Genomic DNA, 26,669 nt, shown 5'->3' with positions numbered 1-26,669 from the left:
GCAACCAGAACTCGCACTTGGAGAACTTAGCGAAAAGTCTCTCCCTCCTCAAAGTCTCCAACACCTCCCGCATGTGCTCCTCGTGCTGCCCCTGAGTCTTGGAATATACCAAGATGTCATCTATGAATACTATCACCGACCGATCCAGCATCGGTCTGCACACGCGGTTCATGAGATCCATGAATGCGGCTGGGGCATTGGTGAGCCCAAAAGGCATCACCACGAACTCATAATGACCATACCGGGTCCTGAAAGCAGTCTTCTGTACATCCTCATCTCTAACCCTCATCTGATGATAACCGGAGCGTAGATCGATCTTGGAGAACCAAGACGCTCCCTGAAGCTGATCAAACAAGTCATCTATCCTCGGAAGTGGGTAACGGTTCTTCACCGTTACTTTATTCAATTCCCGATAATCAATGCACATACGATGCGACCCATCCTTCTTCCTCACAAATAAGATCGGCGCTCCCCAAGGCGAACTGCTCGGCTGAATGAAACCCTTGTCTAACAGCTCCTGAAGCTGCGTAGACAACTCCTGCATCTCAGGGGGAGCTAGCCGATATGGTGCTTTGGCTATCGGAGCCGCACCAGGAACTAGATCGATCCTGAACTCAACCTGTCTCTCTGGAGGTATCCCCGGCAAATCCTCGGGAAACACATCCGGGTAGTCACGAACAACAGGAACATCATCAATCGCCGTCTTTCCCTTCTCCCGGGCATCCAAGACGTAGGCTACAAAACCGACGCAACCCTGCTGGACATAGCGCCTCGCCCTCGCGGCGGAACAGAAGATCGGTCCTCGCTGGGGCCTCTCGCCCTGAATCACTATCTCTCCCCCACTGGGAGTGCGAACCCTCACTAGCTGTAGCTCACAATCAATCACCGCCCCATTGGGGCTCAGCCAATCCATGCCCACAATAACTTTATTCCCACGTAGGGGAATAGGAACCAGGTCCACTGGAAACTGCTCATCAAATATCTGAAGGGAACACCCTCTATGTACTCTGCCGACCCTCACGGTCCTATCGTCTGCTATCTCAACCTCTAGTGGGCAATCCAGCTCCTCGGGAGCTCTGCTAAGTCTCTTGCTAAGCGCAAGCGATACAAATGATCGGGTAGCCCCCGAATCGAACAATACCAAAGCGGGGATGCCGTTCACCGAGAACGACCCTAAATAAAACATATCATCAAGTAATATTCAAGCAATATAATAACAAAAGATAAAGGAAAGATTCATACCCGTCACCACATCAGGAGTCGCTCGCGCCTCCTCTGCTGTCATCTGAAATGCCCTGCTCTTTGCCACCGGCGCATCAGCTCGGCCCTGCCGGCCATCCGTAATCCTCAGGGTGGCAGGGGCAGGTGCAACCACCTTCCCTGCTGCAGCTAAACTGGGACACTGGGACCTTTTGTGTCCCCTCTGATTGCACTGAAAGCAAATCAGATCTGATGCTGAAACCGCAGTAGCAGGGGCCGTACAATCCCTGCTCATATGCCCAACCCGACCGCACTTGTAGCAGCCGGAACTCCCTGCCTTGCACGCCCCCTCGTGCATCCTCCCACACTTGCCACACCGACCGTGGCTCTGCTGACTCCTGGACCTGTGATCTAAAACCTTGGGCTTTTTGCCCGCACTACCTGAACCCGAAACCGCCTCCGGTTTCCTCTTCCTCTCCATCTCGAGATCAATCTCCCTCTCCCTGGCTCTAGCAATCATGTCGTCCAGCGTTTTACAACTGGACCGGCTCACAAACATGCGGATATCGCTCCGCAACATCTCATGATAACGGGCCTTCTTCATCTCCTCATCGGCTGCATACTGAGGAACAAGAAGAGCCCTCTCCCTGAACTTGGCGGTGATCTCCGCCACTGTCTCGGTAGTCTGGGTAAGATCCTGGAACTCCCTGGCTAGCTGCTGCACCTCAATGACCGGTGCAAACTCCGCCCTGAACCTGGTAGAGAAATCAGTCCAGGTCATAGCATCCAACGCCACATCATCCCCGATGGCGTGTCCAACCTCCTCCCACCAATCCCGTGCCCTGTCCTTCAGAAGACAGGACGCCAATCTAACCTTGTCCCCCTCAGGACATCTGCTAGTGCGGAATGCGTTGGCCACGTCCGCCAACCACCTGGTACTCGCTATGGGGTCCCGCGCCCCATGATAGTCTGGAGCTCCGCACGCCCTGAACTCCCTGAATGTAAGTGTGCGCGACCCCATCACGGCCGCCATCTCAGCACGGAAAGTACTCAATCGCTCATCCATCAGCTCTAAAATACCCTCCTTGATCGAACCAAAGATCACAGGAGTCTGCTCTAGTATGATGCGGGTAACCTCGGAAGAAAGGAACTCCCTAGTCTGCTCATCCATCTGCCCGGCCTCCAGGCCTGATCCCGATCCTGATCCCCCTCCGACATCTGAACTACCGGCTGCTGGCCTCGGACGCAAAACTACCATTCTGAAACATATCATAACAACATCAGAACACTGAAATATTTCAAGGGATCATGATACGACTACTAGCTTCCTGGTCTTGTCTTGACCTTCCTTAATTCGAGTACGGATCCTCTGCTTTCAGTAGTATGGGCCCCTACTACCTTCCACATCTATCCGTACTTCCTCAAGAACCGCCTTGACTCCACCAAGTCACTTCTACTACTGCCATTCTCTGATACTCTCATCCTAGGCTTGCCCTAGGGAAACTTCAAGCTCGACACAACTGGTCCTCAGCTGCTGAAGGTTTCCTCATAACGCCAATTAGCCATTACCTAAACACCATCACATGTGATGAGGATCAGATAATCCTTCGAGTAAAAGACCCGTCCCTATAACGGTTGGACTCAAACAAGAGTTGCGCAATAGGGCCAATTCCAGTACTCTGAGATTATTCAACCCTAGTCACATGTGGTGTGACGTGTTCACCTAATGGCTAACTCCCATCACTCGGAACCCCACTAAGCACAAAGCAAGCATCATTCGGACACGGAAAACAGACTCAAGCAAACTATTCTCATAACAAGAAACTGCACTAGCATAAGATGCTAAGCTCGTACTATCAGGCATAACCTAACCAGGCTATCCTACTGCTGTCTACTCAATTCTAGCATGCAATACTCATAAAGCTGTAACACATAAACAGGCACATAAGGCATTCTCCTAGATCCTTAGCCCTATACTAGCATGCTGTTCTACTGAAACTGAAACTGGACAATAATTTGTATGGGTAATTTGGGAGTACTTACTTGAGCTCGGCTGACCGCATGCACACACCTCTATCTTGTTAAAACAATTCTTTCTTTCTAAGTATTTTCAAAATTCTGTTTGTAAAACATTTTTATTTATTAAAATCTTTTATTTCCCTTAGTTTGAGTTCAGATACACCCGAAAGTGTATCCGAATCCCTCAAACTAGGGCTCTGATACCAACTTGAAACGACCCAAAAATACGACCCAAAAATTGTTGTTTTTAATATAATCGAAACTGTCATCAGAGTATCATATAATAAAACCATGCGTGATGTATTCCAAAACATGATAAAATACTGTGCGGAAAGCTGTATCATACTACATCAAATCAAACAACTAAATCAATCCCAGGCTAAAGCTGAGGCGGTAGTGTGTGCGATGCCGTCATCCCGAGCTCTTCCCTTTGCTTGCGGAAGTACCTGAAACCAAAACTGAAACTGTAAGCACGAAGCTTAGTGAGCTCCCCCAAACTACCACATACCATACAATAACATATAAACACATATTGGGCCTTGCCCACTGCATCGGGCCGAAGCCCGGAAACTGCATCGGACCGAAGTCCGGAACTGACTGGGACCTTGTCCCCTGCATCGGACCGAAGTCCGGAACTGACTGCATCGGACCGAAGTCCGGAACTGACTGGGACCTTGTCCCCTGCATCGGACCGAAGTCCGGAACTAACTGCATCGGACCGAAGTCCGGAACTGTCTGACTGAACATGGCATGGCATAACACATCAACTAGCATAACACATATACGACATGCTACATCGGGCCGTAGCCCGGAACACATAATACTTAACACATAAAACATAGCACACAATCTTGTTCGAACCACGAAGGCATCGAACATACTAACTGCTGCATCGGACCTAAATCCGGAAACTACTGCTAACTGAACGGGCCGGCATTGTGGCCTTAGACCCGTTCCTACTGGAAGGAAACTCACCTCGTAAGCTGGCTGCTGAGTGTGTGGCTCGGAAAGCTAACGGCAGCTGCTCCTGAATCTCCTCGGCTACAAGTCCATAAACACACTCAATCAAATACTAAACACTGCGCTTGGGGTAAAATGACTCTTTTACCCTTGGTCAAAGTCAACTCTCTTTTGGGCTGACTCGCCGAGTTGGCCACCCAACTCGTCGAGTCCTACTCTCACTTTTCACTTCTGCTCACTGCTACTCGTCGAGTCTGGCATCGACTCGACGAGTACCCACTTGATCCAAGAACTCAGACAATCTTCATCTGACTCGCCGAGTCGTATGAACAGACTCGACGAGTTGTTCTTGATCCCCAAGAAGATTGCCTTGGACTCGCCGAGTTGATGAACAAACTCGTCGAGTCCCTCCATCACTGAGTCCACTCTCAACTCGCTGAGTCCACTCTCTAACTCACCTCGTACACTCGACACTGATAAAAAACTGAAGGACTCGTGACTCGTGACCCGACTCGTCGAGTCGTTCTTCCGACTCGCCGAGTCGCCGCCATGCAACTGATTTCTACTTGGTTTTGTTTGAATCCAATGCATACAATCGATAGATCTGAGTCCAATAAGCTGTTTTACCACGTAAAGTTTCCAACTTTACGTGCACAACCTCATGAATAAGGGAAACAAGGCTAAAAGATGCATAAAATGAGTAGATCCATGGCTAATATGCAATGTAACTCCAAAAAGACAGTAGATCTGGGCTCTACAACACCCCAACATTCAGATCCAAAGGTATTTCGACTTATTAAGACATTCATGCAAACATAAGGCTTGGGACAAACATCAAATAGCTCTTAGAAGAGCTCTAATGGAAGTTTAAAGCATATAACAAGAAGGGGACTCCGAAAATACCTCAATAAACTCAGATTTGCCCTTGGATCTTTGCACTACAACTCGTTTCCTTGCTTCTTTCTTCTTCTCCTTCTTCACACCTTCATAAAATGGCACCAAATCACTTATAAGCTCTCAAGGAAGGATTAGGGTTCTCTCACTGTGTTCTCTGGGTGAAAGTGGCGAGAATGAGGCTATAATGTGGTTTAAATAGTGGGCAAACCCGGGGATTTAGGGTTTCACCCAGACGGACGGACTCGCCGAGTCCGGGATATGGACTCGCCGAGTCCCCGGCTCCCGCGTGCACAAAATACGCGACCCAACTCGGCGAGTCAGGCTAGAACTCGCCGAGTCCCTCTTGAAAACTTAGACAATTAACAATTAATTAACATACCGGGAATGGGTCGTTACAACCAGAATTGGACACGTGGCACCAAAAGGTTGCCACATGCACCAACTCGGCGAGTCATGACTCAGACTCGGCGAGTCCATCAGATTTCTCCCCTATAAATAGAGGTGCCGGGTTCCCTCATTTCCTCACCCCTCAACCTTCTTCTTTCTCTCTCTAAACTCTCTCTCTAAGCTCCCTAACCCCCCTAAAAGCCTAGGTAAACCCCCTAGCACCCGGAGGAAGCCCCGAGGCTCCCGGAGTCCGGAGAAAAGAGCCTTTCAGCTCGGGAACGCTGCTCCAGCGAAGCCCGGTTTTCGAGAAAACCCGCTGTAAGTGAGCTACGCGTAACCTATCTTTAGTTTAGCTTATGTTTTAATATAAGAATGTTATTAGGTCCTTAAAATAATTATTTGGGCTATGATTATGAGTTATATTGAGTGTTATTAACGCTTATGTAATAATAATAATAGTCAGACAATTAATTTGTTGCGGTTATCATTAGACTAAACCCTAGTAGCATCGATACTAGGTTTTATCAAAGGAAAATCGCTGTGAGAGTATCGAAGCGCTGTCCGAGTGCTAAGTCACCACCTAATCAAGTGAGTGCATAGTTACTTTTAGCTTACACATAGATGTGCATATTATCTGAATACTTGTTATCTATGCTGGATGAACGTTTTATACATGTTTTCAATGATTTAAACTGTATATGTATTTTATATCTACAAAATGTGTTGGGTAAAACATGGGTAGATGTAATAGTTGCTGTGTGACAAAATAAAATAATGAGAGGCCTCGTTATAGATGTTATTAATGATCCAGTCATCTAGCGGAGTATAGATGACGACCACGGACTATTCTAGACAGTCCAGTGGAACACTAGCAGGCTCGCAACCTGTAGGTGTTTATTCGAACTGTGTGTTTATTTGAACTGTGTGCTCACCAGATGTACTCTATCCCCCCACATAGTTTCCTTAAGGACATTTGTTGCTAAGGAATCCCCTTAGCAGTAATGTCCATCCTGATGATAATCCTTAGGATAGGTCCCTTATAATAGATGCTTAGGGACGTAATGTGAGGATAACGGGAACGAGTAATCGGGTTTGTTTAATTTAATGAAGTTAATAAACTTATTTATTGTGGGTTGAAAACCCTATGTGCTCACCAGGCTCCCAAGCCTGACCCACTCAGTTTTATGTATTACAGGTAGTGGAGCTTGAGCATAGATATGATGTTTGGACGAGGGATTACGGATATAGGCCTGTAGATATGAAATAATGTAGTAAGGCTTGTATTGTACTGTTTATGCTTTTGATCTGTACGAACATGACATCCCGAGTCTTTTAATGAAATACATTTCTATGGAAATGCTTTTGATAAATCTTTATCATATTTTGTTTTGGGACAAATTCCGCAATACTTTTATTTAAAAATGTTACTCTGATTTTTAAACAAAGCATAAACAAACCGGTCTTTTCTGGCTGTGATTTTGGGGATGTCACATTCACTGAGCGTGGGTTTAATCCAATACTTAAATACCCATTTCAAAAGTACTCATGAATGTTGTAGCAAACCATTGTTATGTATAAACACTTAGACAATCAACAACCCAATTCATGACAGCCTTAATTCACTACTTACTTCCAAAGTATGATTGTTTGTGGATATTTGAATAATCCAATTACTTGGGAAGTAAAACATGCAAAAGTGAAACACAATGATTAAAAATTAACAAAAGATAGTAAACAATACTTATAAACAAATCTCTATTTATTTTATCATCAAATGTCAGTTAGATATATTTGTTACAAGTTTCTAAATATCTATCTAATCACTAAAACTAATATCATCATTCAGACCAATGCTCCTTGCATGCTGAACATGCTTAACCCTACTAAGACCCTTTGTGAGGGGATCAACATGATTCTCTTCTGATGATACCCTCTTAACGACGAGGTGTCCTTTTTCTACTTAATGTATGATAACATGATATTTTCTGTCGATATGCCTAGATCTTCCATGATCTCTTATTTCCTTGGTCAAGGCAACTTCTCCTTCATTATTGCAGAAAATCTCCATCGACTCCTTAATGGTTGGCACAACTCCAAGGTCTCCCATGAATTTCTTCAACCATATATCCTCTTTGGATGCTTTGATCGCAATTATATATTCCGATTCACATATAGAATCAACCAAGGTCTCTTGCTTGGAACTTTTCCAAGCCACTGCTCCTCCATTAAGGGTAAACACCCAGCCTCACTAAGAATGGAAATTGTTTCTGTCGGTCTGAAAGTTGATGTCACTATACCCAGTAACTCTTAGGTCATCACTACCACCAAGCACAAGGACCCAGTCCTTAGTCCTTCACAGATACTTAAGGATTTTCTTAACCGCTATCCAATGAGCTTTACCTGGATTTCCCTAATATCGACTAACCATGCTCAAAGCAAAAGCCACGTCAGGACGAGTACATGTCATAGCATACATGATCGATCCAACATTGGAAGCATATGGAACTCGAATCATTTCAGATGTCTCTGCATCGGTACTCGGACTCTGAGTCTTACTCAACTTGGTATTACTTTGGATTGACAACTCTCATTTCTTGGAGCTCTCCATGCTAAAACGCTTTAGCACTTTATCTAAATATATGCATTGACTAAGTCCATTTAGTCTTCTACTCCTATTTCTCAAAATCCTTATTCCCAGAATATAAGCAGCCTCTCCCAGATCCTTCATAATGAAACACTTTCCAAGCCAGGACTTAACTTCCTGCAAGCTTGGAATTTCGTTTCCTATAAGTAGTATGTCATCAACATACAATAATAGGAAGGTTACTATACTCCCACTATCTTTGACATATACACAAGACTAATCTTCAATTCTAGAGAAACCAAGCTAATTGATTTTCTCATCAAAGCAAATATTCCATTTGCGAGAAGCTTGTTTCAACCCATAGATTGATTTCTCAGGCTTATACACTCTATTAGGGTATTTAGCATCCATAAAACCCTCTGGTTAACTCATGTAAACATCCCAGTCAACTTTCCATTAAGGAAAGTGGTTTTGACATCCATCTACCATATTTCATAATCATAAAACGCAACTATGTCTAACATAAGCCTAATAGATTTAATCTTGGCCACTGGTGTGAAGGTCTCATCATAGTCAACCCCTAAGGTTTGAGTAAAGCCCTTCTCAACCAGTCGAGCATTGAAAGTGTGTACCTTTCCATCCATTTCGGTATTCTTCTTGAAGATCCATTTACACCTAACTGTCTTACGACCTGGTACATTGTCAACCAAATTCCAGAACTTGGTTGTCATACATGGACTTGATCTCGCTGTCCATTTCCTCTTTCCACTTGGCAAACTCAATGCCCACCATGGCTTCCTTGTAGTTAGAAGGATCATCCAAATTTACTAGTGTACTATCACTGACAAACGTATCACCATCTGTAGTAATATGGAAACCATAAAACTCTAGTGTCATTCTAACTCTGTTGGAACATCTAAGTGGTAACGACTCGTCAACCGGTTCAACAGGAGTTTCCTCCTCAGGTTGAGCGCTAGTGTTTGAGGTTCCTTTATCACCCGACTCTTGAATTTCTTCAAGATCAATGGAACTCCCACTGTCCTCTTTGCATATTGTGACAACCCGTAAATTATTCCGTCACTATAATCCGTTCCCGTTAATAAAATCGTTTGTATTTCCGATTTTTCTGTTAACTTTTGGGTTAAGTTAATTAAATTGAGACCTTTATTATAATCTCGTGAGTGTCCAAAACCATTAGAAACAAGTGAAAACATCCCCAATTCTTACTTGGAAATTTTTTAGTTTCAACCACATCGGGTTACAACAAATTAATCGGGTACGACCATAAGCCTCGTTTAACGTCAGTATCGGGTAGATTTCCACCGGGTCTCAAACTCAAACCATATATAAAGTTGAGTGGACCTCATTTTAGGCTTTTCCACACTCTCTCTACTCTCTCTCTACAAACCCGAAATTGATCAAAAATCACCTTTTTCAAGCTCCAATTTGGTAAGTATTCCATCCTAGCTCATAGTTTAGCATGTTTAGCTTTCAAATTTAGGTTTAAATCATTCAAAAGGACCAAGAACATGTATTTACGGCCCAGGAACATCCCCAAACCGCAAACACACATAAATGGGGTTTTGGAGCCCCAAAACCCTTCCAAATCACTTCTAGTGCTTAGATATTAGTTAGGGGCTTACATGAATGGACTTGGAACACTAAAATCTTAACATTTGGGGAGTAAACATGAGTTTACGGCCCAAGAGCATGCTTGGACCGTAAACACCCATTCAAGGACCGTAAACACCTTTTAAGGTGTTAAAATGCCCCTTAAACACCTCCTATGCCTTGGAATAATGTCTAGAACCAACCACCATTGTGTTAGGAACCTTAAACATGAAAGAAACCACCACCTTAGGAGATTACGGCCATAAACCCCCCAAGGAATGGTTCCTGGGCCGTAATCTCATTTATAGTGATCAAATGGTGCCCTAACTTCCTTCCATGGCTTGTACTTTGGACTAGAACCACTTGTGCTTAACCTAGGACCATCAGAACACATAAGGAAAGGGTACATGAGAGTTTACGGACTTAAACTCCTAGTTTACAGCCATAAACTCCTTAAAATGGTCCATTTGGTGGTTTAATCCCTTCCAATGCCTTAGAAATTGATCCTAGCCTAATTCCACAAGTGTTATAAGACCATTAAGCATCCAAGAACACACCACCCATGAGTTTACGGCCGTAAACTCATGGGGATATGGTCATTAGGACGTAATCTCCCTTAGGAGTTTACTCTTGAAGAGCAAACTCCATATCTAGGCTTTACACCTCCTTAGATGCAAGCCGGACCACTCCTAACACTTGAATTGAAGTGTTTCCGCGCCTCGGAGTGTATATTCTTAATTAATTAGTAGTTCAAGGTCTAATTAGATACAATTGTGTATCTCTTCATATTACATAGGAATCTCGCGTGTATTCAAGCCCTAAACTGACACTTAGCATCCTAACCGACGCATTTCTTGACTGGTGAGTTCATACCCCTACACTTTTTCCGTGTTTTCAATGTTTTCAAGGGGGAATACAAGCAAAAGTACAAGAATATCTTGTACTCAAACTTATTATTTTGATTGTAATGTTTCATATTCAGTATGCTTTTAACACTGGAAACCGTATTAACCAACCGTTTGATTTGCAGAGTTAGTTTTCAAACTAATTGCGAAACTCATTATAAAATGTTATAATTTATGTTATATTTTATAATTTATGAAGGAATCATGCTAAGTATAAAATAGGTTATTACTAATATTATACGCCTTTGGATGTCACTAGAGCTTCGAAAATACAGTTAATATACTTCTTTGAGTGCCACTAGAGCTTCGAAATTTACGTCTAATATTATACGCCTTTGGATGTCACTAGAGCTTCAAAATTACAGTTAATGTACTTCTTTGAGTGCTACCAGAGCTTCAGAATTTACGTCTAATATACGCCTTTGGATGTCACTGGAGCTTCAAAAATACAGTCAATGTACGTCTTCGAGTGTCACCAGAGCTTCGAAAATTCGTCTAATACCTACCTCTGGGTAAAACCAAAGTTTCAAAAATACGTCTATTAATATATTCCTCTGAATGAAATTAGAGTTTCAAAAATAAAAATCTTGTTAAAGTATAGTAGATATTCATGTAAGGATAACAAATCACAAACTTTAAGGAAAATAAGGGTTTTTCTTGGGATAATGGAACTGTTCATGACCAGATTGTGTAACAAACGAATAACTAAAACTTACTTATAAGAAAATATGGGATTTTCTTAGATAACAACTTTTTTCAGAAAACCAAAGGAAACTTGTTCATTTTCAGAAACAAACCGCTTATGAACTCACCTGCTTTATGCTGATATTTCAAAACTGCTTGTATTCTCAGGTCCACATTAGACAGGTACCCCACAATCTTTTGGAGAACGGAGCGTTTTAGCAGACACGTCTTTACTTTTGTTCAAATTAATGTATAGATAAAACATGTATTACTTTACTTTCAAACAAATGTAAATATTCCTATGTAATGTAATGTTTTGTGTTTACTATGCTTGCTATGTACATTGGTTGTGATACTTTACATGACGTCCTCTGCCCCGGAACGTTTCCGCCATCGGTTTCGGGGTGTGACACATATGATCTCACTCTCACAAAAGACTCTTCTTCGTGCTATGAAGACCACGTTTTCACTATGTATGTATAACAAGTATCCAAAGGACTTCTATGGGTAGCCGATGAAAATACATCTATCACTTCGAGGTTCAAGCTTGTTATGAGTCTCTCGTCTAACGATAGCTTCACAACCCCAAACCTTAATATGTGCTAACGAGGGAACCTTCCCTATCCACATCTAGTGAGGTGTTTTGGCAACCTTCTTTGTTGTGACTAGATTAAGAATGTGGGCGGCAGTCTATAAGGCATACCCCCAAAATGAGATTGGAAGTCAAGCTCGACTCATCATGGAAGGAACCATGTACAACAAGGTTCGATTACACCTCTCATCCACACCATTAAGTTGTGGTGTCTTAAGAGGTGTCAATTGTGAAAAAATTCCACATTCCTTGAGGTATTCATGGAACTTGATACTAAGATACTCACCACCTCTATCAGATCTGAGCATCTTGATCTTTCGGCCCAATTGATTATCGACTTCATGTTTGAACTCTTTGAACATTTCAAAGGTGTCTGACTTATGCTTGATTAAGTAGATATATCCATACTTGCTGTAATCATTGGTAAAAGTCACATAAAATCGATTTGCATCCCTTGTGGTAGATCTGAAGGTCCTACACATATCTGTGTGTATGAGATCCTACAATCCTTCACCTATTTCAAAAGAACCAGTGAAAGGTGATTTAATTATCTTTCCAAGCAAACAAGATTTGCATGTATCATCTGACCTTAAGTCAAATGATTCCAACACTCCATCCTTTTGGAGTTGGGCAATGTGTTTCTTGTTAACATGTCCAAAACGACACAACCATGCCTTGTCTTAACCATTAGAAGAATCAATTTGCAATACACTATTTCCTAAATTGTCTACTACCATCACAGTTTCATACACGCTATCACAAGGTAATGCTTCAAAATAAAAAACACCATTATAATAAGCATAAATAGAACCATTCTCATTATTAAAAGAATATCTAAAAAAAATTTCTATATAAACCATGAAAATAAATAATATTCCTTGTTATTTCTGACAAATAGCAAGAATTGTTCAAATCTAAACTCAACCCACTACTAAGCAGTAAAGAGTAAACACCAATCTTGATAGTAGGTGACCATCTGCTATTGCCCATATTTAGGTTCATTTTCCCATGCTCTACATCCTCACTTCTTTTTAGTCCATGCTGATGGGTTTTGAGCATTACATCAATCCTATGGTTCACATGCAACCCTAAAGCTTTGGATCTAGGTTTTCTCTAATTGTACATGCAATAATAATAATCCAAATCCATAACCCTAATCTAGCATGCATATATCGAAATTTATATCTAAAAAAAGCTAGAATCTTACCTTTCAATCGTAGCTAGCTTGATCTTCAACCTTTCAGAACTTAGCACCTCAAATGTGATCCCTTTAATAGATCACAAACACCACAAGCAATAAAAGAATATTAAGAAAGAAGGAGAGGCAAACAATCGGCTCAAGATCCTTCTAGGGTTTCTAGTGGTCGATTTGTGCATGCCCAATGGTCCTTTATATAGTTGAGCAACTAGGGTTTCAGTCAAAACCCTAATCTAGTTGCTTAGTCCTTAACCAGCCCAAAGGATTCTTCCAGAAGGCCCCTTGGACGAATTCTATGTGGACTCCCACATAAATTTCGTCCATTCCTTCCTTATGGACCCTAAGCCCATCTTTTTAACTATCTTATAATTATAGTACCAGTCCCCTTAATTTAATTAATCTCTTTTGACTACAAAATTAATTCTAAATTAATTCATGACCAACGTTAATTAAATAATATGATTTCTCTTTTAACATATTATTCCTATAATATATTAATAAATCATAGTTAACCTCTTTCTCCATAATTCATCCAGTCAAGTTGCTATGGTGAAGGAAACTCAAAAGGACCATGCTACTATCAGGTCAAGTACATACCAAATATAGTTATGGGCTTAGACACATAATCTAACACCTGCAAGTCAGAGCAAATGTGAAAACCACATCCTATACCAAGGACCCAATAATTAAAATGCGATGAGTTTTTAGACAGGATAGTGTAAATACATGCTGAGGTTGGCTTCACTTTGCCATCCCTTATGTCCTGAAAGTATTTGGGACAACTTTTCTTCCAATGCCCCTTGTCATGCCAGTAAAAGCAAGTAGCCTCCTTTGGATTAGAGGCATGAGGAGCATCAGAACTGGCTTTTCCTTTAGGGCCATTGTTCGATAACCTGGCTTGAGACTTTCCCCTTCCAATTATGATTTGGAGGAGCTTTCCTCTTATGCCCCTTCCCCTTCCCTATTTCCAAGACAGGAGTAGCAAAAGCAGCAGTGGAGGCAATACTTTTTTCCCTTCATCCCACTCTCAACAGTTCTCAGCAAGCATTGGAGTTGACTCAATGTGATTTCCTCCATGTTCGGATGGTAAGTCATAACAAACTGATCATAACAGTTAGGCAATGAGTGCAAGACTATGTCAATAACCAATTCTTCATCGAAGTTCACATTGAGCTTCAACAGAAGATCCACATAACGTTGCATGCGTTGCAAGTAGGTCGTGACGGACTCTCTGTCCTTCATATTGTTGGGTATGAGTGACTTGACTATCTCGTACCTTTCTTGACGAGATCTTTGATGGTACTTTTCCATCAAGTCCTTGCACATATCATAAGGCCAAAAGTCCTCATAAAACCTTTATGGCTCAGGAGTCATAGTAGCCACCATGATGCATGCCACTTTGGTAGCATCATTGCAGTGTCTCATATACTAAACTATTTCTTTAGGAATAGCGATAGTTTCATCAATCTCGTTTAGCTCCTTTTCGAGAACATATTCCTTGTCCTCGAATTGCAAAGCCAACTTGATGTTTCAGATCCAATCATTATAGTTGGACCCATCGAAGGTGACTTTCGCACAAATGCTCAAGAGCGAGAAGTGGTTGGCTGAGTTGTTGTTGTTGGAGGAACCGGAAACATTGTTTGACGTTGACATCTGAAAAGGAAAAAGGACAAGTTTTTGATTAGATAGGAAATCCTCAATATAACATCCAAATGAAATATTAAGGCTAGGATCCAACTAAATAATTAACAATTCAAAATAGGGATGCCGTAATCTAATTGCAAATTATTTATAGGTAGGTAAATGACGATCTACCAATGTCACCATGAAAAACGAAATTTAAATGAATTAGGATTTAAATAAAATTCCTAGATCTTTTGAGATTCATTGAACTATTCAATGGCATGTTTAATCTCGATTATTCCCATTGCCACCCTTTATAAGTCCATATTAGTATGTCGTTTAACCACATACGCTCCACTAACGACATTCATAAAGTGCAATGTGCAATTTCATTGATTAGCATTAAATTCACATTTTCATAAAGTAATTAAGATTGGGAATTTAATAAAAAAACATTTAGTTACTTTGTTTATTCCATTATATTTACTAATGAGAATTAAGTGTCCTATAAAACCCATTCGGCTAACAACCCTCTACCAATCAAGGAAGCGGTGTTTGAGAGTGGACACCCATTCAACTACCATTTTATAGGTAGTTTTCTTATACTCCCTTTATAGATCAGCTCCGTGAATGAGGCGTACTAGCGGTTCGACTGACTTGTCTTATACGTATAGTAAATATTTAAACATTTAATATTACATATAGTATAAGGGTGTATTTTAAACATTTCAAAATACTAGGGTTTTAAAATTTCAAAAATTAAAAAAAATTTTAAGTTAAAATTTAAAAACTTTGATTTAATAATTATCCTTTAATTAAACATTTAATTAAATTATTAAATCAACTAAGGGTTATCTATTAAATTAAACAAATAAATTTAACTTAATTCCTTACTCCCTAGATTTCGAAAATGGGGAGAGATAATTATAAGATTCAATAATTATCTAGTTAACAATTAAAAGATAATTACTAAATATTACTACCCTATACAAAACCCTAATTTCAAAATCCATGACTTGAGGTGGAAGGCAAGGATTTCAACCTTTTCTAATTTTCGAAAACCCTAGAGTTAGGAAGCCCTAGATTTCGTTTTTAAGGAGGCCAAAGAAAACGGTTTGAAAATCCTTTGCAAATTTCGAAAAAAACTAGGGTTATAAACCCTAATTGCTAAAATCACAAGCCTTAGGGTTTAATTGCCATAAACCCTAATTATGTCAAGTTCAATCAATTACATCAAATCTAATTGAAAACAAAACCAATAACTCTAATAACACTGATGGGTTTTGATAACTCTAATAACACTGATGGGTTTTGAGCATACAAACAATCATATGTGTGTATGAAACCCTAAATGATTGGATCTAGGTTTTCTCTATTAGACATACAAGCATTGAACAAAAAAACTAGAAACCCTAGGAGGCATGTATAATTTTCAAAACTAACATAAAACTAGGGTATAGATACATACCTTTATTGTTATGTAGTAATAACAATTATTCCTTTGAAGATCTTGACTTTGAGAACAAGTGCCAGAATTGTAACACCTCTAATGACTCACAAACACACCAAGGCAAGAGGATGATTAAGAGAGAGAGAGAGAGAGAGAGAGAGGAGAAAGGAAGGAGTTGCTCAAAATTTCGCCTCTTCTAGGGTTTCTTAGGATGGCCAAAATCTAAAGGGGTGATGCTCCTTTTATAGTCAAGTTTGCTTAGTCCTAAAGCTATGGTTTTAAGGTGGAAACCATAATTTCCAACTTAGGGCCGAAGCAGCCAATGGATCTCCCTCCTTACGGGCCATGAACGAAAACCCTTAGGGCCTCCCTAAGATTTTTGGCCAACCCCTATTAGGGTGATCCAAGAGCCCAAACCACAACTATTAAATAATTGCAAAACAACCCCTGGACTTTTAATTAATTCCTTTAATACCAAAATTAATTCCTAATTAATTTTTGATTAAATACTAATTAAACAACATGATTTCTAATTAATATAATATTTTTTGTAACATATTAATAATCATTTTATGTTATTCCAAATAATAAATTCAACATCTTCCTCAATTAATCATCCTATCTAGGTGACAGTGTGAAGGCAACCCAAAAGGACCGTGCTACCATCAATTCAAGTACATACAAATAATAGTTATGGGCTTAGACACCTAATCCAACAGTTTAAACATGTGTTTGGTATGAAGAAATTATATGGTATTTATTGATATTAATTTCTTAAAAAAGATAATAGTGAATGATAAGTAAAATATCACAATTTTAAGGTCTCATGACGTAAAAAATGGGTTGTCATGACGTGAGTATGGAGGAACGGTAACTAAGTTATGCAAATGAATAGTGACAAAATTCTACTTTGAGACTGTCATGATATGTGAAAGTACATTACCTGATGATTTTTGCGAGGAACCTTACTTTATCGTATAAAAGAAGTGTCACAAAAAGATACTCATGACGTAACAGAGAGACTGTCATGACGTGACGACGGAACAAAGCATAAATTAAGTTACATCTATAAACAGATCATTAAGAACTCAACTTTCGAAAACACACACTTATGTCCGAAAAACACGAGTATCATATAGATGATAAATTACGGTTATGATGTTTTTTGTGGAATTTGTGTAAATAAGAAAAAAGGGTCTTAAAGGATTAAGCCAAATAAAGGTGAGATATGATATGTGTGAGGGTTAATTGAGTGAATATACTAATGGGTTTTGATCATAAGAACATCCTATGTGCTCATACAAACCCTAATGCTTGGATCTAGGTTTCTCTATTGTACATGCAATTTATCCAAGACTGTAAACCCCAATTCTAGCATATGATAATCGACATTAACATAATAATGGGTTTAAGATATTACCTTGATTGTTATGTAGCAATAACAATCACAATTCCTTATTGTAATGACTTTAGAAAGCTTAGAGTCGCAAATGTCACTCCTCTAATGGTTCACAAACACCAAGAGCAAGAGGATGAAGAGGAGAAGAGAAGGAGGCTGCCCAAAACCATCCAAAACCCTAGAAGGAAGCTTGTCCACGTTTTTGAGGCATAAGGGCTCTATATATAGTGAGGATATTAGGGTTATCTAACAAGGAAACCCTAATTTGGATGCTTAAGCCCTAAGCAACCCATGGATTCCTTTCCTTAAAGGCCTTGGATGATTTCTAATGGGTTTCCCCATAGAATTCGTCCAACCTTATATAATAAGGTAATCCATAGCCCAATTGCAATTATCTTATAATTACAATTCCAGTCCCTTAAGTTTAATTAATCTCTTTTAGCCATAAAATTAATTATCAATTAATTCTTGACTAATATTAATTAAACAATATGATTTCTCCTTTAGTATATTATTCTCATAATATATTAATAAATCATATTTAATCCTTTCTCTCCATAATTCATCCTATCAAGTTGCTTTGGTGAAGGCAACCCAAAAGGACCATGCACCATCGGGTCAAGTACATACCAAAATAGTTATGGACTTAGACACTAATCCAACATATACCATGTATGAGTATTGAATATTTTATTATATATAGAACTTAAAACTATTGAGATGTTGGCTTGATTTGTTGATAAAAGTTGATGAATGTGATTATAGATTAAACCACATACATGGCTAATAATTGTTGGTTATGAAATTGAATTGAGTATGAAATCAAGGAAAAGTCTTTCGGAAGCAGGAGAAGTCATTAGAGTATCATCCTCATAAACCATAATCAAGGTGAGTGGCTTTTAATTATTTATGAAATTAGATGTTTAATGATTGTTAAATTGTTAGATATGAATTATATTATTATGTTGTTTTATTCGATAAATGAACGTATTAAAATGAGTAGAAAGCTATGGAATGTGTAACGTCCCAAATTACGGTCCAAAAATTTCGTTTTAAATCATTAATAAAAACCATAATTATCAACCAATTCATTCATAAACAAAAATCGTTATATCAAATCAAAGTATCATCTCAAAACATATTATTTTTATCAGAGTAAACATCTCATGCTACAAACTTCTTGGTGTGTGTCATGTAGTCATCCCAAGCTCCTCCCTTCGCTATCGGAAGTACATAAAACCAAAACTGAAAACTGTAAGCACGAAGCTTAGTGAATTCCCCATACTACCACATACCAAACACTTAAGCACATACTGAAAACATTAGGCCTAGCACGATACATCAGGCCCCGCCTGACATCGGACGAATCCGACATCAATCCCCGCCTGGCATCGAGCCTCGCTTGGTATACATATATGTTTCTACTAGGCCCCGCCTGTCTCCGGGCCCCACCCGCTACACACATACAACAATAACATATAAACATGCTAATACATAAAAAACAATTGCTATACTACAACCGCTAGTCTCAAGGCCCCGTCTATCTTGGGCCCCGCCTCTACTCTGCTACTAATGAGATATGGAACCCTGTCTACACTCAGCTAGTGATGAGATACGCGCCCTCGCCCACACTCATATCCCTACCAGGCACATACAAGTATCAGAAAGACAACAAGTATAAATGAACATACACTACTGCCTTGGGTACCACCCGACATCGAACCGTAGCTCGGAAACATACCTATAATCCTTCCTCAGGCCTCACCCAACACCGGACTGAAATTCGGAACATATAAACTGCATCGGGCTAACCCCAGCATCAAATCTAAATCTGATATACAATAACATACATAAACGAGCCGGCATTGGTGTCCTAGACCCGTTCCTACTGGAGAAAACTCACATCGCAAGGGTGATTGTAGAATCCTACGTATAACCCCTCGCTGCTAGCTGGCAGATCCTTGAATTACTGATCTCTCGACTCCCAGAGCTATCAATGCCAAAATATCACTTAGTCCAAAACAATAATCTTCCTTAGGGTAAAATGACCATTTTACCCCTAGTCTAACTTGGTCCATATCTAAGGCTCAAAATCATAATATAAAAGGCCCAACACTAGATGGGCTTCCCAAGCCCACTAGTGGCCCACTAATGGCACAATTTGCTAAATAGGGCCCAATCCCTCTCATGGGCCTTACCCTAAGCCCAAACATCTTCTTGGACCACATTATCTAATTCCTGATGGCCCACTAAGGCCCAAAGGATGAAAATCCCCTACATACCCCAAACCGAAACCCAAAACTCGCAAGACCCATATCTGATGAGTACGTTGGGCGTACGCCTATGTACGCTAAGCGTACTAGCCAAATTGTGTGTACGTTGGGCCTACCTGTATGTATGCTCATCATAATCCCCTGTTAAATCACTTTCCCATTAAGTGCTTAAAACTCCGATCTAGAAGCTAAAATCACAGATCCAGGTCCTTTTTAACATCTTAATCCATAAATTCTCTGACTTTGTGAGTTTGCATGCCCCCAAACAAGTCCAAACTCCAAAAATGATATTCCATTCTCATAGAAATGCTCATAACTCATGCATGAACCCAATAAGACATTCAAGATGGCAAATTTCTGCCTTAGGGACTCATTTAGAACTGAGAGTAGCAACTCCAAGTCCTAGAAATCGGATTGAACCACAAAGCTTCAACATTTGGACCAAAATGGTCCAGAAACTCAATGTAAGAGATCTAAGAAGATAATCACCAAGTTTAGATCTTTATACCATGAAAAGGTTAGAAATGAAGCAACGATACTAGATCTACAACCTCTTCGTTGAACCACCTCCTTTCCTTGCTTCTTTCTTGTTTGGAAAATGGATCCACAACACAAAAATGCTTCTCTAGAGACCTTCTAAGCTCTAAGAACACTCAAATATGGATTAGGGTTTTGTAGTAGCTCCTTTATGGTGGAAATGGAGGTTGGCCTTCGAGACATAAGGTTATTTATATAGGGCTCAATCCTAAAATTTGGGTTTGGGAACTCTGAGCATACGTTGGGCGTACTTCTCGTACGTTGGGCGTACACGCCTCCCCACCCACAATCACTTAACCCTTCTACGTTAGGCGTACCCCAGCTTACGTTGGTCATACTCTTGCGTTGGCCACCTTTCATGCATGATCCTTTCTTTCCATCTTTCTCCATTAAAGACCAATATTGCCAATAACTTCAAAGTGCTATAATTCCTTCATTCTAAGTCCATTTCCGATGAACTTTATACCCACGAAAAGGTGGCGAGAAGCCCTACGCTCCTAAATACACAATCAAGCCTTAAAACCTTTAGAATACACCTCGGGACCCATAAAAGACTGAATCGCTTATACCCTGGGCCTCCGAAACCACAACCGAAGTACTTTTCAAAACGGGGTGTTACAACTCTCCCCCACTTAAACTAGACTTTGTCCTCAAATTCTCTCCTTACTAACACCCAACTCCTAACTACACACTCAAGCCTTAAAACCTTTAGAATACACCCCGGGACCCATAAAAGACTGGATCGCTTATACCCTAGGCCTCCGAAACCACAACCGAAGTACTTTTCAAAACGGGGTGTTACAACTCTCCCCCACTTAAACTAGACTTTGTCCTCAAATTCTCTCCTTACTAACACCCAACTCCTAACTACTGATCTGAGGAACGCAACTGATGATTCTACGCATGAAACAATATTCCCAAGACGACTAAAAGCAAAATCGGTCTTCCATTCTGAAGATAACGAACTTCAACCTCAGTAACCCACATTTGACTTCCTAAAGTCCGGATCCCAAACTCGTCTGTCTCCCTGACCGACTACTCCTGCACAACCATCTATCAATCAAATATACATGACAGAAGGATTAGATAATCCTTCGAGTAGAAGATGCATCCCTGAAACAGTTTGACTCAAACTAGAGCTGCACAATAGGGTCAAATCCATTACACTGAGATTATTTAATCCCGCTGCAAGTGGCATATCACTTCCGATCCATAAGCTATTTCGCACACAAGAACCCTCATGATCGTCACTTCTGCCCGAACACCATGTTGCCTCTTGCCTCCTTTCCAAAAGAACCGGGACCTCCTAGGTCCGAACCTATCTGTCCACTATCTGGAATACTGGGTTCCTTTCGGTTACTGAAACCAAGCTCAAACTCTCAGTCGCTCCCGGTGACTTTCGAAGAAACTTCGGTTATCTAAAACCGCTTTATCTATCTTGCCACTCTGGCTTCCTAAGTTCTGGGATCCTCGATCCCCCTATCTTGACCCTACGGTCCCTACCAGGTCCCACCTGTGTTGTTATAAGCACACGGGCCTCGCCCACGGGTCTCACCCAAGCTGTATCTCAGAGTGGCCTTCCCCACAGATCTCAGAGTGGCAATCAACTGGAAAGCCCTGCTCCCCGCCGCAGGCACCCCTTCCCGGCCTTAACGGCCGTTGGTGATCCTAAACATCGTAGGGGCAGGTGCTATCACCTGTCCTGCTGAAAGCAAACTCGAACATTGGGCTTTCTTGTGGCCCCGCTGACTGCAATGAAAGCATATCAGGTCTGACCCCTGGGTGGTGGTAGCTGTAAAATCTCTGCTAAAATGACCAGTCTGGCTGCACTTGAAGCAGCCAGAATCACCACCACTACCGCTCATGTACGCACCCTCGTGCGTCCTACCACACTTCCTGCATCGGTTGTGGCTCTGATAATCCCTCGATCTCGAGTCTGACCCCGTGGGTCTCTTGCCTGAACCTATGGCTACCTGAATCTCATTCGACTTCCTCTTCTTGAGGTGCTCTAGGTTAATCTCCCTTTCCCTGACTCGAGTAATCATATCTGATGGGTTTTATACAAACAATCCTATGTGTGCATGCAACCCTAGAATTGGATCTATGTTTTCACTATTAGTTACACAACATTATGAACACATAATAAAACCCTAATGAGTCATACTATTTTCAAAATTCACCAAGAAGATTAGAATACATACCTTTTGTTGTTATATAGTAATAACAACTTAATCCTCCTTGTAATGGCTTCAGAAAGCTTAGAGTCACAAGTGTCACTCCTCTAATGGCTCACAAACACCAAGAGCAAGAGGATGAAGAATAATAAGAGAGGAGGCACCCAAAAACGTGTGGAAACCCTAAGGAAACTCTTAGCCACGTTTTTGGTGCTCTAGGGATCCTTAAAGGCTATTAGGGTTATCTAACAAGGAAACCCTAATTTGACTGCTTAAGCCCTAAGCAACCCATGGACTCACTCCTTAGAGGCCTAGGACGATTTCTAATGGGTTTCCCCATAGAATTCGTCCACCACTCCAATATGGAGTCCATTAGCCCAATATTCAACTATCATACAATTGATAGTTCTAGTCCCTTAAGTTTAATTAATATCTTTTAGCCACAAAATTAATTCTTAATTAATTATTGACTAATATTAATTAACCAATATGATTTCTCCTTTAATATATTATTCTCATAATATATTAATAAATCATAATTAATCCTCTCTCTCCGTAATTCATCCTATCAAGTTGCTTTGGTGAAGGCAACCCAAAAGGACCATGCACCATCAGGTCAAGTACATACCAAAATAGTTATGAACTTAGACACTAATCCAACAATATCCTCCAGCGTCTTACAGCTGGAGCTGCTCACAAACTCCCTGATGTCAGCCCTCAGCATCTCAAGATATCGGGCCTTCTTCATCTCCTCATCCGCGACATATAGTGGAACAAGAAGAGCCCTCTCCCTAAACTTGGCGATAATCTCCGCTACAGTCTCAGTCGTCTGTCGGAGGTCCTGAAACTCCCACGCTAGTTGTTGCACCTCAATCATCAGTGCAAACACGACCTTGAACTCGGCCAAGAAATCACTCCATGCCATCGCGTCCAACGTGGCATCATCCCCAATGACATGTCCAACCTCCTCCCACTCGGTACAGGAGGCAAGTCGAACCTTGTCCCCCTCGGGACACCGGATCATACGGAAAGTGTTGGCAACATCAGCCAACCATCTGCTGCTAGCAATGGGGTCCCCGACCACATGGTAATATGGAGCTCCACAAGCTCGGAACTCTCGAAATGTCAGTGTTCGCACACCCATCATAGTCACCATCTCAGTACAGAAGGCTCCCTGCCTCTCATCCAAAATCTCCAATATGCCCTCCTTGACCGTACCAAAGATCACAGGAGCCTAGTCTAGAATACTGCACGTAATCTCAGCCAATATAAAATCTCTCATCTGCTCCCCAGACTGCTCAGCTCCTGAACCTGAGCCTGATCCCTCCCTGGTGCCTGAACCACCCAATGGCCTCTTACATAACGTCACCATTCTGCTACATAACATAAAAACCGTCAGAATACCCATCACCATCGAGGGATCACACACGCACTACAAGTTCCCCGGTTTTATCTCATCCCTCCTTGAATCGAGTACGGATCCTCTGCTTTCAGTAGTACGGGCCCATACTACCTTCCACATCTATCCATACTTTCCTCAAGGAATGCCTTGACTCCACCAAGTCCCTTACTGCTACTATTGCTCCCAACATTATTCTCATCCTAGGCTTATCCTAGGGTAATCACCATCCCACTCTCCGCCATCAACTGCATAAGAAGTTTATGCTATCTCCCACTAACTAGCTTGCGAATACCATTACATATCATAAAGACTAGATAAATTTTCGAATTAAAGATCCTACCCTATAACGGTTGGACTCAAACAAGAGCTGCGAAATAGAGCTAGACCTAACCTTCTGAAATTATTTAGTCCTCGCAATATGTAACTTAACATATTCGTTTACTAGTTAGTAAAAGACAACTAGAACCCCTAAAAGCACAAAGCAAGCAACATTCGAGCATTGAGTACACATAATCAAGCGTAAACTAACCAGACCATCATACTGACTAATTTGTACTAGCATGCAGCTCATAAAGCTCATACATATAACAGGCACATAACACATCCTTCCTAGATCCTTAGTCCTAATCTAGCATGCAATTCTCATAAGAGTATCATATCTAAGCAAACATGTATGGGTAATTTGGGAGAACTTACTTGAGCTCGGCTGATTGCATGTACCACACCCTTTTCTTCTTTCTCAAAACTCTTTTCTTTTTCTTAAAATTCGTTTTTATAAAAATGATTTTCTTTTGAAAATTTTCATACCAAGTCCTTAGTTTGAGTTCAAACACACCCGAAAGTGTGACCGAATCCCTCAAACCAAGGCTCTGATACCAACTTGTAACGTCCCAAATTACGGTCCAAAAAATTCATTTTAAATCATTAATAAAAACCATAATTATGAACCAATTCATTCATAATCAAAAATCATTATATAAAATCAAAGTATCATCTCAAAACATATTCTTTTTATCAGAGTAAACATCCCAGGCTAAAAACTTCTTGGTGTGTGCCATGTAGTCATCCCGAGCTCCTCCCTCCACTACCAGAAGTACCTAAAACCAAAAATGAAAACTGTAAGCACGAAGCTTAGTGAGTTACTCATACTACCACATACCAAACACTTAAACATATACTGCAAACATTGGTCCTAGCCCGCTACATCGGGACCCACCTGGCATCGGACGAATCCAGCAACAGGCCCCACCTGGCATCGAGCCTCACTCGGTATACATATATGTTTCTACTAGGCACCGCCTGTCTCCGGGCCCCGCTTACTACACACATACAACAATAACATATAAACATGCTAATACATAACAAACAATCGCTATACTATAACTGCTAGTCTCAAGGCCCCACCTATCTTGGGCTCCATCTCTACTCTGCTACTAATGAGATATGGAACCCCATCCATAGTCAACTAGTGATGAGATACAGACCCCCGCCCATACTCATCTCCCTACAAGGAACATACAAGTATCATAAAGATAACAGGTATAACCAAACATACACTACTGCCTCGTGTACCACCCGACATCGAACCGTAGCTCGGAAACATATCCATAATCCTTCCTTGGGCCTCGCCCGACATCAGACCGAAATCCAGAACATATAAACTGCATCGGGTTAACCCTAGTATCAGATCTAAATCCGATATACACTAACATACTTAAACGAGTCGATATTGGTGCCTTAGACCCATTCCTACTGGAGAAAACTCACCTCACACAACTGATTGTAGAGTCCTATGAATAACCCCTCGCTGCTAGCTGGCAGATCCCCGAACTGCTAATCTTTCGACTCCCCAAGCTATTAATGCCAAAATATCACTTAGTCCAAAACAATAATCCTCCTTAGGGTAAAATTACCATATTGCAACTAGTCCAACTTGGTCCATATCTAAGGCTCAAAATCATAATATTAAATGCCCAACACTAGATGGGCTTCCTAAGCCAACTAGTGGCCTACTAATGGCACAATTTTCTAAATTGGGCCCAATCCCTCTAATGGGCCTTAACGTAAGACCAAAAATCTTCTTGGCCTACGTTATCTGATTCCTGATGGCCTACTAAGGCCCAAAGGACCAAAATCCCCTGCATTGCCTAAACCAAGGCCAAAAACTCGCAATATCTAATGAGTACGTTGGGCGTATGCTTATATACGCTAACCGTTCTAGCCAAATGGCGTAGAAGCTATGCATACCTGCATGTACGCTCAGTGTACTCCCCTGTTAAGTCACTTAATACTCTGATCCATAAGCTAAAATCACAGATCCAAGTCCTTTTTAACGTCTTAATCCATAAAGTCACTGACTTGGTGACTTTGCATGCCCCAAACAAGTCCAAAATCCAAAAATGATATTCCATTATCATTGAAATGCTCGTAACTCATGCATGAACCCAATAAGACATTCAAGATGGCAACTTTCTGCCTTAAGGACTCATTTAGAACTTAGAATAGCAACTCCAAGTCCTAGAATCGGATTGAACCATAAAGCTTCAACCTTTGTACCAAAATGGTCCAAAAATTCAATCTAAGAGATCTAAGAAGATAATCACCAAGTTTAGATCTTTATACCTTGAAAATGTTAGAAATGAAGCAACAATCCCAGATCTGCAACCTCTCCGTTGAACCACCACCTTTCCTTGCTTCTTTCTTGTTTGGAAAATGGATCCACAATACCAAAATGCTTCTCTAGATACCTTCTAAGCTCTAAGAACACTCAAATA

The sequence above is a fragment of the Lactuca saligna genome, chromosome 1, assembly GCF_052625555.1.
Source record: "Lactuca saligna cultivar CGN05327 chromosome 1, ASM5262555v1, whole genome shotgun sequence".
In the NCBI taxonomy this organism is placed as follows: domain Eukaryota; kingdom Viridiplantae; phylum Streptophyta; class Magnoliopsida; order Asterales; family Asteraceae; genus Lactuca; species Lactuca saligna.
The sequence above is the reverse complement of the archived record's forward strand: the minus strand, read 5'-3'. Positions refer to the sequence as shown.